This window comes from Zalophus californianus, chromosome 5, assembly GCF_009762305.2.
Source record: "Zalophus californianus isolate mZalCal1 chromosome 5, mZalCal1.pri.v2, whole genome shotgun sequence".
NCBI lineage: Eukaryota > Metazoa > Chordata > Mammalia > Carnivora > Otariidae > Zalophus > Zalophus californianus.
Genome location: NC_045599.1, coordinates 68,962,477 through 68,977,185, shown reverse-complemented (window position 1 = coordinate 68,977,185; position 14,709 = coordinate 68,962,477). Strand labels below are relative to the sequence as shown.

Genomic DNA, 14,709 nt, shown 5'->3' with positions numbered 1-14,709 from the left:
TTGTTTTTAATCAACATAAAACTCAAATATCATCAAATTTACCATTTTAACCATTTACAGTTGAGTGTCTTTTAGCATACAGTGCTGTGCAACCATCACCATGATTTGGTTACAGGACCTTTTTATGACCCTAAGAGGAAGCCTCATACACATTAAGGAATCAGTCTGCATTCCTCACTCTCCTTGGCCCCTGGCAACCTGTAAACTGTGTTCTGTCACTATGCATTTACCTTTTCTAGATACTTCATATAAATGAAATCACACAATATAGGGCCCTCTGTGTCTGACTTCTTTTTCTTAACATCATATTTTCAAGGTTCGTCCATGTAGTAGCAGGTATCAATACTTCATTACCTTCCATGGCTAAGTAATATTCCATTGTATAGATGTACCATATTTTGTTTATCCATTCATCTAGTGATGGACATTTGGGTGTTTCCACCTTTTGGCTAGTTTGAATAGTGCTGTTACAAACATTCTTACACAAGTCTTTGAACACCTTTTTTCAGTTTTGGGAGGTATAAATACCTAGGAGTAGAACAATTGGATTATGTGATAATTCTATTTTAAACTTTTTGAGAAACCATGGAACTAGTTTTATAGGCAGAACAGCCATAATAGTGTCCTCACAGAGGTCACCCAGGAGAGGGATTCAGGAATGTACATACATATACATCTATGTATAGGACGATTTCCTCAAAAGAATGAGGCCCAAAGATGCATATCACTTTTTTTTTTTAAGATTTTATTTATTTGAGAGAGAGAGAGAGAGAGACTGAACATGAGCGGGGGAGGGGCAGAGAGAGAAGCAGACTCCCCGGTGAGCAGGGAGCCCCACGTGGGCAGGGCTTAATCCCAGGACCCTGTGATCATGACCTGAGGCAAAGGCAGCCGCTTAACCGACTGAGCCACCCAGGTGCCACTGTATATCACTTTCTAACACATAACGGAAGTATATTTGTTTGGTTATTTTTTAAACTAGACAGACTCAGGAAGGAAGCCTTAACATCCAACACTTTACTCCACCAATTGATTTATTTATTCAATAAAATGAGGTAGGAAATTTGGCAGGAGTTTTTGGTTAAGAATTTTCTCTGCGTCCAACACTTCTCTTGGTTCTACTGAGTCCCTCATATTTCTTAGATTTATTTTGAATTTACTAGCCTTCACAAATTATAAAAGGAGACATAGCTGTTTTTTACTTTATATTTGTCAAGCACTACTGTCTTTCAGAGGCTGATCTTTTAATATCTTCCGAACAGGTTATTTCTTTGTTTTGATAAGAAACTGCTAATATAAAAAGAAATGACATACAATGTAAACACACTGGTTTTTTTTTCCCCTTAGTCTTTTTAAAGTATTATTCTTATCTTTATGAAGTAATTTTTTTCCTATGAAATAGTTTATTTACTAGAAATAAACCCTTTCTTTGTATAAGAACAGAAGGAACACATGTCTTTGGAAAGCTAACAGATAGGAGTCTGTGTTTTCGACTATTTTACCAATATTATTTAAGAAGTTTAAACAGAGGGTTGACTAGCTTCCAAAATTAAGTTGGGAATCCTGTAATATACTTTGATTTCTTTTGGATGGAGGGTCCAAGAAACAAGTTTTATCCTGGGTTTTCTTGTTTTCCACTAATGAACAGGCATGGGATATCTAAGGGAGTTACACATGTAATCACTACCTATTATGATTAGACAGTGGTTTCAGGTTGTTTCCTAGCTTCACAAAAGCTCTAACTCTCTGCCTTTCAGAATGTTTACCCAACAGATTGTGTATGTGCAAAAATTTATCCTATAGATGTGAATACTTTTTAGCTCATGCGTGATAATTTCTTTGCTTTTAAAGAGCTTTTTTGGGGATATAGACATATACACATATTTAGAATTGTATAATTGTATGATTATACAAGGGTCAATTGATTATATTTTCATTCTCCTTTATTCCAAGAGAGCAGATGAAAATATTCTCCATTCTGTCCTTTACTAAGAGAATTTTGAATATTTTTGTCTTTCCATTATTGTGGCATTTATTTTGCAAAACAAATTAACTTTCCATTTATGCTCCCAGGCAATAGACCTTTATTGATTAAATAAGACAATTATAATTTTGCTTTATTAAATTTCAAATGTTTCCTCTATTATTATTTATTTATTTATTTATTTATTTATTTATTTTTAAAAGATTTTATTTATTTATTTGACAGAGAGAGACACAGCAAGAGAGGGAACACAAGCAGGGGGAGTGGGAGAGGGAGAAGCAGGCCTCCCGCTGAGCAGGGAGCCAGATGCGGGGCTTGATCCCAGGACCCTGGGACCATGACCTGAGCCGAAGGCAGTTGCTTAACTACTGAACCACCCAGGCGCCCCTGTTTCCTCTATTATAAAACTAGCATAGACTAAAAAAAATAATAAAAAATTCAAGATCATAATTAATAAAATAATCAGAGGCAATGACAATGAGAGGAATGAACTAATGAGCAAGACTAGCAAAGGTAATGTTTCACGTAAGACAGAAAATGTGTACCGCACACCGGAAACCTGGCAAATTGTTGGAGGTCGGCACTTTGGTTAGAAAATTAATTTTTATCATTTCAGAGGTCCAGGCTAGTCATATTGTGTGTGTGTGTATGCATGTGTGGGTGCCTAATTATATATATATAATTCTACATGTAGAATATATATATTCTACAGAATCAACGGTGGAAGGCAGATTGTAATTTGTTAGGGTTTTTCCCCCTGTATTGTTCAAACACTATGATTGCGAACCTTGAGGTCTGAACATAATACTTTGGTGTTCCGTGTTGGAAAGGATGGTTAGCAAAGGGAAATCACCCTGAAATACCAGACTCTTTTGACTGGCAAAGAAATAAAAATAACCAGGAAGAGAGAACAGCAGCAGAGGGGCAGCATCTGTTTCACTTTTTTAGGAACCGCATCTCATGGACCCATTCATTAAAATTCCAATGTGCCTATGCTTGCTTTCTGTGAAGCTGCATTTTTAACCCTATTAGATGTGGAGTAGAGCTAGGGAGAGAAAGAAAGAGAGGAAGAGCAAGACGGAGAGACTGAGGGAGAGAGTCCTCATTTTAAGTGTTTCACATCTACTACATTGGATAATATCTACTATGGGGATTGTAAACTTTCAGGCACAGTGATATATTTTTGAACATCTGAGATACTACACACTGAAAACACCATGAAATAAAAATAATCTCTTCACACTTCCCAACTGGCTGTTTATCAACTTTTTCCTTTCCCACATTTATGCATGAAGTGTCCCTTTGCAGCCAGAAACCCTGTGGTGTTTTTGGCTCTGATTTGGACAGTAACTTGCTTATTTTCAGAGTTAATGGCAAAAAGCAAAGAAAAATGTAGTCCATTAGTGTGTTACGTTATGTAAAGAAAACAAGATGGCTAAATATTGCCATCCAGTATAAACTTTCCAAGCATTTATTTAAACCTTTTAATTTCAAATCAAACATCAAATCGCATAGCCCCAAATAATAGAGTTGGAAAAAAGTTAAGTCTCTGCGTTGTGTGTCTTACAGCGATTGACCCAATTATTTGAAGTTTCTGTAGACCCATCCTCTATCAAGCAACCTCCAAGGGGAAACACACAAATGTATATAAACTTATATAACCACAGCAAATATTGAATATCGACTTTCCCATTTTTCTTTCCTTCCCTCTCCTCCCCCATCCCCGCAGGAAAGAACAGTGTAAGATTTAATTCTCTCCATGGCTGCATTCTTGTGTGTGTGTGTGCATTGCAAATTTAACAAGCCATGACGATGAAAGATGAGTAAAGTGGGTTGTTGGACCAGAAGGGTATGTGATCCAGAAACCTGCTTTGAGGTTCATCAGGTGCAATTTTTTTTTTTAATGGATACTAAGTACGAATAATGTCATTAGTTTGTAGATGAGCCTGAAGCTATATATATATACCGTCTGTCAGAGGGCTGCAAAGGGCATGATAGGGCTCCTAAAGCAGATTTGTCTTCTTTAGGCAGGGGACGTTCCTGCAAAGAGGCTATTTCAGTAGCAAAATGCAATTCTACCTTCCAGGCCAATAGTTCCAGGGAAATGTTTTATTTTGCTCAGAACAATTAATGAAATTATGCAATCCTAGAATTAAAGGGTATCTTCTCTCTGTTCATGTAAAAGCAAAAAAAAAAAAAAAGATACATCCCAGTGCACTAATTATATGTATAAAGGCAGTTACACACTTATTCTCTTATAAGTGCGTAAGAAATAGTTCAGAGGAATACACTTGTAACTGGTAACATTGCTTACCTCTTGGGAGCTGATTTGGATTGGGGTGATGATTGAGTAGGACTTCAGAATTCTTTGTAACGTTTGTAGTTTAGTGCACATGCACAAATGTGTCGCTTGAGATGTTAAAAATTAAAATAATTTAAAGAGTTATCTTTTCTAGGTGCTTGCCCTTAAACAGAACATCTAAGCTGTTCGAGATAGTCTGTTATTTTTCTACTTAAAAGTTTTTATCTATGAAAAGCTGCATTCCTAGCCATTCTAGTAGTTTTTAGAGGCTATGGTTAAAATTTTTTTCTTTATCTCTAAGCTAAATTAAGAGAACATAAATATCTTTAAGCATTTCTATTGGTTCTTCTTCTTAAAAGGTGAATGTAAGTGAAGATGCTGAGCAACATTTCATGAAACAACAGGGCATTGCTGAAAATTTCCAAGTAATGGCAGCATTCAGGACAATTTGACTATCAGCATCCCTAATTACATGGAATTATTTCTAGAGCAAAGTATAAGAGCCAGAGTAGGAACAACACTACATTTTGTGCATAAAGTCTTGTAAATATCATAACCCAATGCACCAAGTTTGCAGGTGAAAATTGCAAAACCCATTGAGTCATTTAGTGGAGTTTTCAGTTTTATCTGCATAGGTAGCAGTTACCTTCAGTGGTGGTATTTTTAAAATAGAAGAGAATGCAGCACAGTATAGTATTTATTTAATTTGGGTAAACCAATCCCCAGGCTCTTGATGGCATAGCTTTTCCCTTGTTCAGTTCGATTAGGACTGGCTCAAGCCTCCAATGTGCCAGATTGGCTAGAAACATAGAATTGCATTCGTTGGGGCCAACCAGTTTGCAAGTTTGTCCAAGAATTTCAGGGGTTATGCAAACAAAAAGGAAGCCCTTCCCCAACAGCAGTCAGGCATACAGATGGGCCCTGCATCATTGACTGCCATCAGATTGCTTTTCACTGACCTGTTCTGCCACTGCTGAGCCCCAGACTTTCTCCATCTGCTAGTTCATGTGACAACAAACTTGGCTGGGGCTCACTCATGTGGTCTCTCAAAGGCAGATGACTCTGGGTGTTCTTCAGTGGATTCTTAGTGCCTAGTCTTCTTTTTTTTAATTAACATATAATGTATTATTTGTTTCAGGGGTACAGGTCTGTGATTCATCAGTCTTACACAATTCACAGCACTCACCATAGCACATACCCTCCCCATAGTACATAGTCCATCACCCAGCCACCCCATCCCTCTCACAACCCTCCACTCCAGCAACCCTCAGTTTGTTTCCCAAGATTAAGAGTCTTCTTAGTGCCTAGTCTTTTAAATCACACAAACAACTCTTTTCTTTTGAGGCTCCACTGCTGGGCACAGAGTTGCCTCAGTGTCTGCCCATTGAAAATCCCACAGTCACCTGGCCCTCCTTCCCACCTGTTAGACAAGGGTATTATATTTTGCTCCAGAAGTTTACTCTCTAGGCCAGGCTTTTCTTTAATACTTTTTAGGGCCCTTTCCTTTATTAGACTATGTCTGTTTCTGTTCTCTTAATTTCTTTCTTCCTTCCTTCCTTTCTTTCTTTCTTTCTTTCTTTCTTTCTTTCTTTCTTTCTTTCTTTCTTTCTTTCTTTCTTTCTTTCTTTCTTTCTTTTTTTCCTTCCTTCCTTCCTTCCTTCCTTCCTTCCTTCCTTCCTTCCTTCCTTCCTTCCTCCTTTCTTTCTAAGATTTTATTTATGGATGCCTGGGTGGCTCGTTGGTTAAGCGACTGCCTTTGGCCCAGGTTATGATCCCGAGGTCCTGGGATTGAGTCCCACATCATACTCCCCCTGCTCTTTGGGGTGGCTGCTTCCCCCTCTCCCTCTGCCTGCCACTCCTCCTGCTTGTGCTCTCTCTCTGTGTCAGATAGAGAGAGAGAGTGAGGGGGCATAAGCAGGGGGAACAGCAGATAAGCAGGGAGCCTGATGTGGGGCTCCACCCCAGGACACTGGGATTACAACCTGAGCTGAAGGCAGCTGCTTAACTGGCTGAGCCACCCAAGTGCCCCACGGTTCTCTTAATTTCTTACCTGACTTTTCCTTTTGTTTACTGACAACTCTTAATGCCCCCTTGATCACCTGTTTACCTAATTGCCTCCCTTACATACTGTCCAGGCCTCCTGACTACTGCTGTACTTTGTCCAACATGACATGAAAAGATCATTCTACTATATTAACAAACTATTTAACAAGATAAACATCTTGAGTTTCTAGTAATTGAGAATTCCAGAGATTGTGTCCCATGAAACAAATGATTACTAAGAAGAATGAGATAATGTATTATTTAAGTTGCATAACCAAACTTATGAAGGGTTGATTTATATTGAAAAGGGTTTATGGGGGCGCCTGGTTAGCTCAGTCATTAAGTGTCAGACTTCTGCTCAGGTCACGATCTCGGGTTTCTAGGATTGAGCCCCATATCGGGCTCCCTGCTTAGCGGGAAGCCTGCTTCTCCCTCTCCTACTCCCCCTGCTTGTGTTCCCTCTCTAGCTCTCTCTCTCTCTGTCAAATAAATAAATAAAATCTTAAAAAAAAAAGAAAAGTGTTTATGTATAAAAGCACAATGTAGCCACCTTCAGCTTTTTTGGTTTTTAATTTTTGTCACTATTAGTGGGAAAAAAAAATCCCATTTATTGCAAGCCTGCTTTATACCATGATCATAACTAGTTGTGATATTAGTGTGGTCACATCATAGTCTGAGCAGATCACCAATTACTTCTTTAGAAAAAAGTACAATTAAAAATATGTTGGAAAGCCAAAGGCTATAATTTTGCTTTACATAGTCTAACAATTTAACACTGAAATGTTCATATCATCTTAGAAACTGTAATATGACAACTTTAAAGTAATTGAACATATCAAGGAGCAACAGCTTTATATATTTTTTGTAAATGACTTCTTCCAAGATACACCAATATAGTTTTATTGAGAGGATATTAGCATCAGTTTAAATTGATAATATTGTTACCTCTTTGCTTTTAGCTCTGCTTAGCTGGCTGGGGTTTGCTTGCATAGCAATTAAGTCTGTCAGTTCAGAAAGTCTGATAGGCTTGCCATCATCCTTAATAGCTATATTGTTTGGGCCATTGTTTTTACCTATAGATATATTTCTCTTGTAAGGCTTAAACATTAATCTAGTCTTCCTTTCATGTAGCCTCTAGGTAATCTTAGCTTGAATCTATACTGATAATACTTTAGTTATGTTATGATAATGCTGTGACCTGAATCTTTCTTGGAAAAACTGCTAAAACCAAAAAACAGGGGGAAATGGCTATTATTAGTTGGTCATGGCATGTATTTTCCCTTTCAGATCTTTGAAATACATTTTTGAAGTAGGTCTGTGATAACTCAGGTCAGTGAGGCTGCACAGTTTGATTTAACCTCGAGTACTTTTGTTAAATTTTATTTTTTTATGAAATGTATTTCACTTCTGACATTAGGAAGATTGCAGCTTTGAAGAATTCACGTGGACCTTCTGCAAGCATTTTATTTTGCTAATGAACTAAAATTGATTTCTGTAATCGAAAGATAATGATACTATTTGACTATAATGACTAAATACCAAATGAAATTCTGTACAAGTAAAATTCTACACAGTCCTGGATATAATGTGATTGCTTTTTCTTAATTGTGAAATCACATTGTATATCTTCTTGAAACTGTTTAATTATTAAAGAAAAAAATCAGAAATGAGCAGTAAAAATTATGCTGAACTAGACTTAAACTTTAACCTGGATTCTTTGCAAAACCTTGCGCAAATCACTTAATTTTCTTGGGACTCAGTTTTTCACCTATAGGCCTGGTAGAACAAGGTCACTTAAGGTCTCTTCTAGCTCTTCCATCTCTAGAATCTGAATCCCACCAAACTGATTTTTCATAGTTAGTAAAAAATCTGAACAAAGCCGAACTGTGAAATATTTGACAAGCATTAACAGGATTGAACATGTTTTAGACGTTCAGTGTTCTGTAGGAGAAAAGAACAGTTAAGATCTACTCCCCCTCCCCCCATAACTTGTATTTTTAAAAATTTGAAACACTGTACAATTGACAGTTACTCTAAACTGGTTTTATACTTCTTGTGGTAAGGATGGAGAGAGAATGCTTAAACATATAATTTCACAGGGCATGTTGTGCTTTATAAATGCAGTGACAAACAGTGGTTTGGGTTGGAGATCTGGGTCAGCTTGGATGGTATATAGTCCAGACTATACTTTACTAGATTTATCCTTGATAAACAGAGCATGAATCTTATTGAGATTTTTCCCCCCCATGGAAGTAGGAAAAAAAGAGAGAGAGACAGAAAAGCAAAAGTGCCTGCAATACCAGAGCACCTGCTTTATTAAATCTTCCCCAGGGAGGTTCATTATTAAGCTCTGAAATATAAGATCTTACTATAAATGGCAGATAGGAACCTGTACTCTCTTCACTTGTAATATGCATATTTTACTGATTTCTTATTAAAATCAAATTTACCAATCAGCTTATGCCCAAAAATATACTTCTTTGTAGAATTTCCTGGGTGGATACAGCATATTAAATCGTACAGAGAATGTTCACATATTCATTAATAAAGATTCCTGCATGAGACAAAACGATTCATTTTTATTGCCTTTGCATGTCTAGAGTCTGTATAAGATAACTGTCTTAAAAATATCAGAAAGAAGATTTTAGAAACAGGTAAAACAGACTTGCTTAATATACCAGAAAATATCTAGCTTTATTTTTACTGGAGGGATAAAAATAGTATATGCGCATATATTTTGAAATGAAAGGGTATAAATAAAAATGCAGTTGTAGAGCAGATAACCTGAATTAATAGACTGCTATTTATCTGCCTTAGTATTCACATGAGGCTAGATTTTAGCTATTTACATTAATAAACTTTTTGCCAAATAACCTCTGAGTTAAAATACTTGATCTCACTTTATACAATTTTTTAAAGGACAGAATTTTTTTTTTTTTGAAGGAATAAGTATTTTACTGTCTTGTAAAGAAGAATCATATTCTCATAGTCTTTGGTCCTGAATAAACAAATTCCGTGTTTGCCACTCATGATTATTTTACAGTGATGATTGAAACACTAAATAATTCAGTTTAATTTAGACAGAGGAAATTAAAAGTTTTGCTACAATTCAGAAATTTCATAGTTTTCAAGGATTGTGGTGCACAGCAGGTCTATTTTATCTAAACCTGAAGAAGAAATGCAAAAGGAAGCACCGAGAATGGGGAAGAATTTGGGATTAGGAGTACATTGCTGGAAGGTCTGGGTGAAATGATGGTGAACTTAAAATATTGCTTTAGGCATGTAGTAAGCCCAGCAACACCGTGGGTGCACCTGTGATCATGACAGGCCTATGTTAATTTTTCTGTGATTGGTTGGCTTATCTGAAAAATGGGGATGATGATAGAAAATATAAGGCAAAAAATAGTGAAATTTGCTTAGAAACTATATTTGAAAATTATTTTGAAATGAAAAGTTTATTTTCTGTAGAAGTTTAATATATTAAAGCAGATTTTAATGTCATAACTTACTAAAGAACTCCAGAGATAGGGATGTTATTTTTGGGGGGAGGACCCTTCATGTTCAGAAAAATGCAGTATTTATAGTATGAATTGGAATAAAATCTATTCTATGAATTCAAAATTTTCTAGAAACTGATAAAAGGTAATTTTAAAAATCTTATGAAAAAAGTGGTAATTATACCCCAATAAAAAAGGCAGAGAGAACACAAAAACATCAAGGCTTATATATGTATAATTAAAATCGTTTCCTATCATCAGTCACTTTCATTTTCCAAACTGATGCTATTTTAAAAACAATATATATATATATTGTTGTTGTTGTTGATGATTAACTTCATCAGAGTCATTCTCCAAACCAGGAAAAAAGGCAATGATATTACAACTGTGAGACCAGAGTGCTGAGCAGGTTTGTTGAATTCTGTGCAGTAGGCTAAGGAACCTGTGTAAGTCCGGGTGAAATTCCTCTTGAATATGCTCCTGTTCTTCTGAGCTGGTTCTTCAGGCACAGGCAACTTCAAGTCTACTTACCTAGGAGCTCTTTCTTTCTAGTTGTTGTGAACTAAATTTGCTAATACTATGTGGGTAATGATAAGTTGCACCTTGATTCATTAGGTCTGTAAATGCTGTGATAATGGTAAGACATAATGAAAAAGGGTAGCTCAGAAATGGAGAAGCGGAGTTGCCTTTAGAATAACCTGATAGATACACTAGGAAATGCTGAGGTGTAAGTGACATAGAGGCCTTTGAGGCTGGGGGTGGCGGGGAGAGGGAGAGAGAGAGAAGGAGAGAACCTTAAGGTTTTAAGGCTCTTTTTGGCTCTTTTAGTGTGTATGGTTGAATACTGCTTTTTACCTTGAGATTTAGATGTGTTGGATAGAGATAGAGGTTCACCTCAGTGGCCATAATCTTTTCAGTCTTTAGTGTCCCTAAATGCCTTAATCTGGCTCTGGGTATCTTGCCTATTTTTTTTTTTTTTCCTGTGCCCTTCCAGACTTTTTATACTGTAGGTATTACCCCTGTCCTCTGTTAGAGAGATGACAGAAAAGTAAAGTGGTATTATTAACTTGAGTGTGCTTAGAGAAGTTAGTAGAAATAAGATAACAGTGGTTTACAAAAAACTGGTTTAGAGCAGTAGTTCTTAAGATCTCAAGATGTGGTCCCTGGGCCAGCAAGAGCCTTATTACCTGGAACTTGATAGAAATGAGACTCCCCCTTTCCCCCAGTCCTGAATCAGAAAATCTGGGAGGGGGCCCAGCAATCTGTTTTAACAGTCCCTGTAGGTGATTCTTTTGTGTGCTAATGTTTGAGAAGGAAGTCTAGAGATCAGAGCTCTTTTCTCAGTTCTACCACTTTCTAGCTGTTAGATCTTGGTCAATTTGCTGAAGTTTTCTGAGTCTGGTTTTTGTGTCTGTAAAATGAGAGATAATCAACAATAGCCCTTCTAGCTCTACCATTCTGTGAGTCTGGGATTCTAATTACTTGGTGAAAGGGAATGTAGTAGGGAAAACAATGCCTGGACATCCAGCTACAGAGATACGTTTGATATTGCTGAGTTACACGCTCCTTCCACATGTTTAATGTACAGTGATCCTTCTCAATCCTCATTAGCTCTGTATCTTTTATGTAGCAGTTACTGTAAATAAAATGAGCCTGCTAAATAACTCAAGACCAATTCAATTTCAAGTAAGTAGAATAGATTACAATGATCTGACTTTTAATTGTTGAAGATGACACAAAGCATCGATGATATTATAAAATGTAATTTAAAAGTACACAGCTTTTAGTGGAATGGCTTTCCCCAAATTCACCATAAATCGAGGGCTTCAGAGTACATAATTAAGTCTAGAAACAATAATAGGGTGACATAGCCCCCTTTTTACATGATATAATGTATTCAAAGTTTAGAAAGCGATAAACATAATTTTTCATAAGGATCTGCTGAAGCACACTTTTGATAGTCTAGTGGAGATTAGTTAGTTCGAATGACCAAAGGGCAAATCTTTTACTTGTAGAATTTCTATTCTCCTCAAAGCAGTTTTCAAATGGTAACCTGCTTTTCAATTTATGCAGAGGTATGACATGTGATTTGGAAAGCTATAGCTTCTACTGAAAAATGCTAAATGTATGTCTTTATAAGTATTAGCTATGAATGTGAGTATTTGTGTAATATAAGCGGGGATTCAGGGCTGCTCTAAGACACTGTGAATTCTGGATGCTGACAAGTGCAGGTGTTGACATTTCCTATATTTGGGTTATGTCAATACTGCAGACAAAGTTAACCTCCTTCATCCCATTATTGTACTAATCTGAGTCATTATTTATGTATATATGAGATGCCAGTTTTTAAAAGGCACAACAGTGATAAATATGCTTTGACTAACTTGAGATAATTGGGCAGAAGATTGGTTATGTTAAAAAGAAAAATTAGCCCACCAGACACAAGTGGCACAGGTATGATCTGGCTTTCCTTGTCTGTGTCTGTTCATAATTTCATTCAGTTGAGTTGAGTACAATATGCACTTGGTAGCTTTGTTTAACAGGCTCTATGTATATGCATGCTTTTTTCTTTATACAATTGAATGCTTAGTAATTGTAAGCTTGTTTATGGTATCATGGAAACAATATGACTAAACAATTTTTAATATTTTTGCTTATATTCTTGGCATACATAAATCATGTAGTTATTTTTAAAAAGATGCTTGTAAATGAGGTCTTGGAGTAGCTTCATATAAAATTATGTAAGACCAACTTCAATTGAGGGTGACTCTTCTGCATTTTGTAGAAAGTTATCATATCCTCTCCTTTACAATAAGTGATATCCAATTATTTTATTTTGTTTTTAGGTGGTCACTGAAATTCTTTACATCAAAACCTGTTAAAGATAAAGAAGACAATAAATGATCGTGTATTCTTTTAGAGAGGCAATGTCATTTGCCCAGAAGGGGGAGCTCTCAGTCCGCATGCAGCAGAGCAGAGCAGACAGTCTAGTATCTTATCTGCTGCTTGGAAATTGTCTGACAGGAAAATATCAACACAAACCATGCGATTTGCCGCTGGAGCACGCTGGACCTCATCTGCTTAAAAAGATGCACGGATATAGTCATCACAGTTCATAATTTAATAAATTGCTAAAAAAAACCACACATTTTCATTTTAGCGACTTTGGTCTCACAACTAAATTCACATTGCTACAAAGACATTTGAATTTTGCACTAATATGTCATGAGCACTGCACCCATTGCAAATTAATGAGTCTCTGAATAGCACTGTGCATTTGTCATTTGAATTTATGCTAATGCAATGAGGTCTCCTGGTGATGCTGATAGTCCATAGCAGCTGCTCGAACCAGAGAATGCACCGGCACTTTTCTTCTACTTTATATTGCTACCTCTTTTCTTGGCTTTTCTGGCCTGTCACTTAGGCGGCAATTCTGTAGCTGGTTATTGATAGGGCTGCTAATTATCTTTGACTTTACACTATTGGCCTGACCCCCAACACTGAGCAGAAGTAATGGATCAGTGTTGAGAGAATTATGTACATCATATGGTGACAGCCTCAGACCAGGAGGTCAAAAGGAGTTCATTGAGAACCAGTGGTATTTACAAAGGATGTTGGTGTGGAAATTCGTAATATTTTTCAGTGATATTGTGTAATTTATATCAATAGGTCAATCTAAGAAAGTGACTGTGACCTTTGTAATCATAATGAACAGCTTATGTACATGTGTACAAAAAGAGAGGGTGGTCCTTTTCAGTCTGTTCTACTGCAATCTAAGAAAATGGTCATGGCAATACTTCCGGGTAATCAGGGCATTTGGGTCCTCGTTATGGTTGTACACATTTCTCTTACTGGTCAAAGAGATGTGGTGACACATTTGGATCTAGTGGAGGGGTTGCTGGCATATTGTGTGTGGGAGGAAGATGCACAAATAACCACTTTCGTGGGACACAAATCAATGACAAAAGGTTCTCACTGTTATCTTCTTTTGCCAAGTCTTAATTATGAAATTAAAATTTTTCCTTAGACCAGTGTTTCCATTTGACCTGCTTCTAGAACGAAAAATGAAAGTATGTAGAATTTATTCTAATAGATTAAGGAAATTAGATTTGGTGTTTAGTAATGATGTCATGGAAAAATTAAGCAGAAAATTAAAAGCTAAAAACAAAAGTATCCATTAGATTATGTACCTTTTGAAAATTGTTACTGAATTTAAGAAATGTTCTTTTTTCTTCCCAGGGCCAAAGAAAAACATGAAAACTTTTTCTTTCAAATAAAAAAAGATTTTTTTTTTTTAAAGGGACAAGCAAACAAATGCACACCCTGGTTAAAATGTAGCATTGTTAGCATTCATTTCCCCAATTGTAAAAGAGGCTGAGATATGTAAGAGTCCATTCCTGAATTTTTCTCTGGGGGGGGGGGGAACATTCCAAAGCAGGTATGTATAATTGTTTGTTAAGTGATGTCAGGAAGTATGGAGTATAGAAGTAAAAGTGACCTATTAATCTCAAATAGTGCCCAAGAGCAATTAATTAGGCTTTTTTCATAGGGAACTCATAAAAGAAAGAGGATTTTTATCCTGATTCCATAGGCTAGTACGCTGCTCAGGCCCAAGCCCCAGGAGATTCAAACCGCTCTATTTCTCTCTACCTGGAGGTACCAGCCTAAGGTTTAAAAGGCCACTCCAGAGAAAGCAACCTGACTGAGAAGGCAGCAGAGATCCTTTACTACAGCGCCTCTGTTTCCCATCAAGGCAGGGAGACGTTTTTCACTCTTCTTGGAAAAACTTTGAAATGTAAACTGTTTCGATTGATGGCTCCTTCTGGCCTTGGCAACTCTTTTTGGTAGCTGGTGCTCTTTCTGTAATACTTGTTAAAAACGTC

General features: G+C 36.7%; 1 long non-coding RNA gene across 1 annotated transcript in view; it reads left to right on the top strand.

Annotated features, from left to right (window-relative positions):
- The window catches only part of LOC113929848, a 76,378-nt gene extending 63,466 nt beyond the window's left edge, over positions 1 to 12,912 (top strand). The window contains exon 3 of the long non-coding RNA XR_003522347.1: positions 12,673 to 12,912. This is a non-coding gene — a long non-coding RNA (uncharacterized LOC113929848). The remainder of the gene's footprint in view (positions 1 to 12,672) is intronic.
- The last annotated feature ends 1,797 nt before the right edge of the window (positions 12,913 to 14,709 follow it).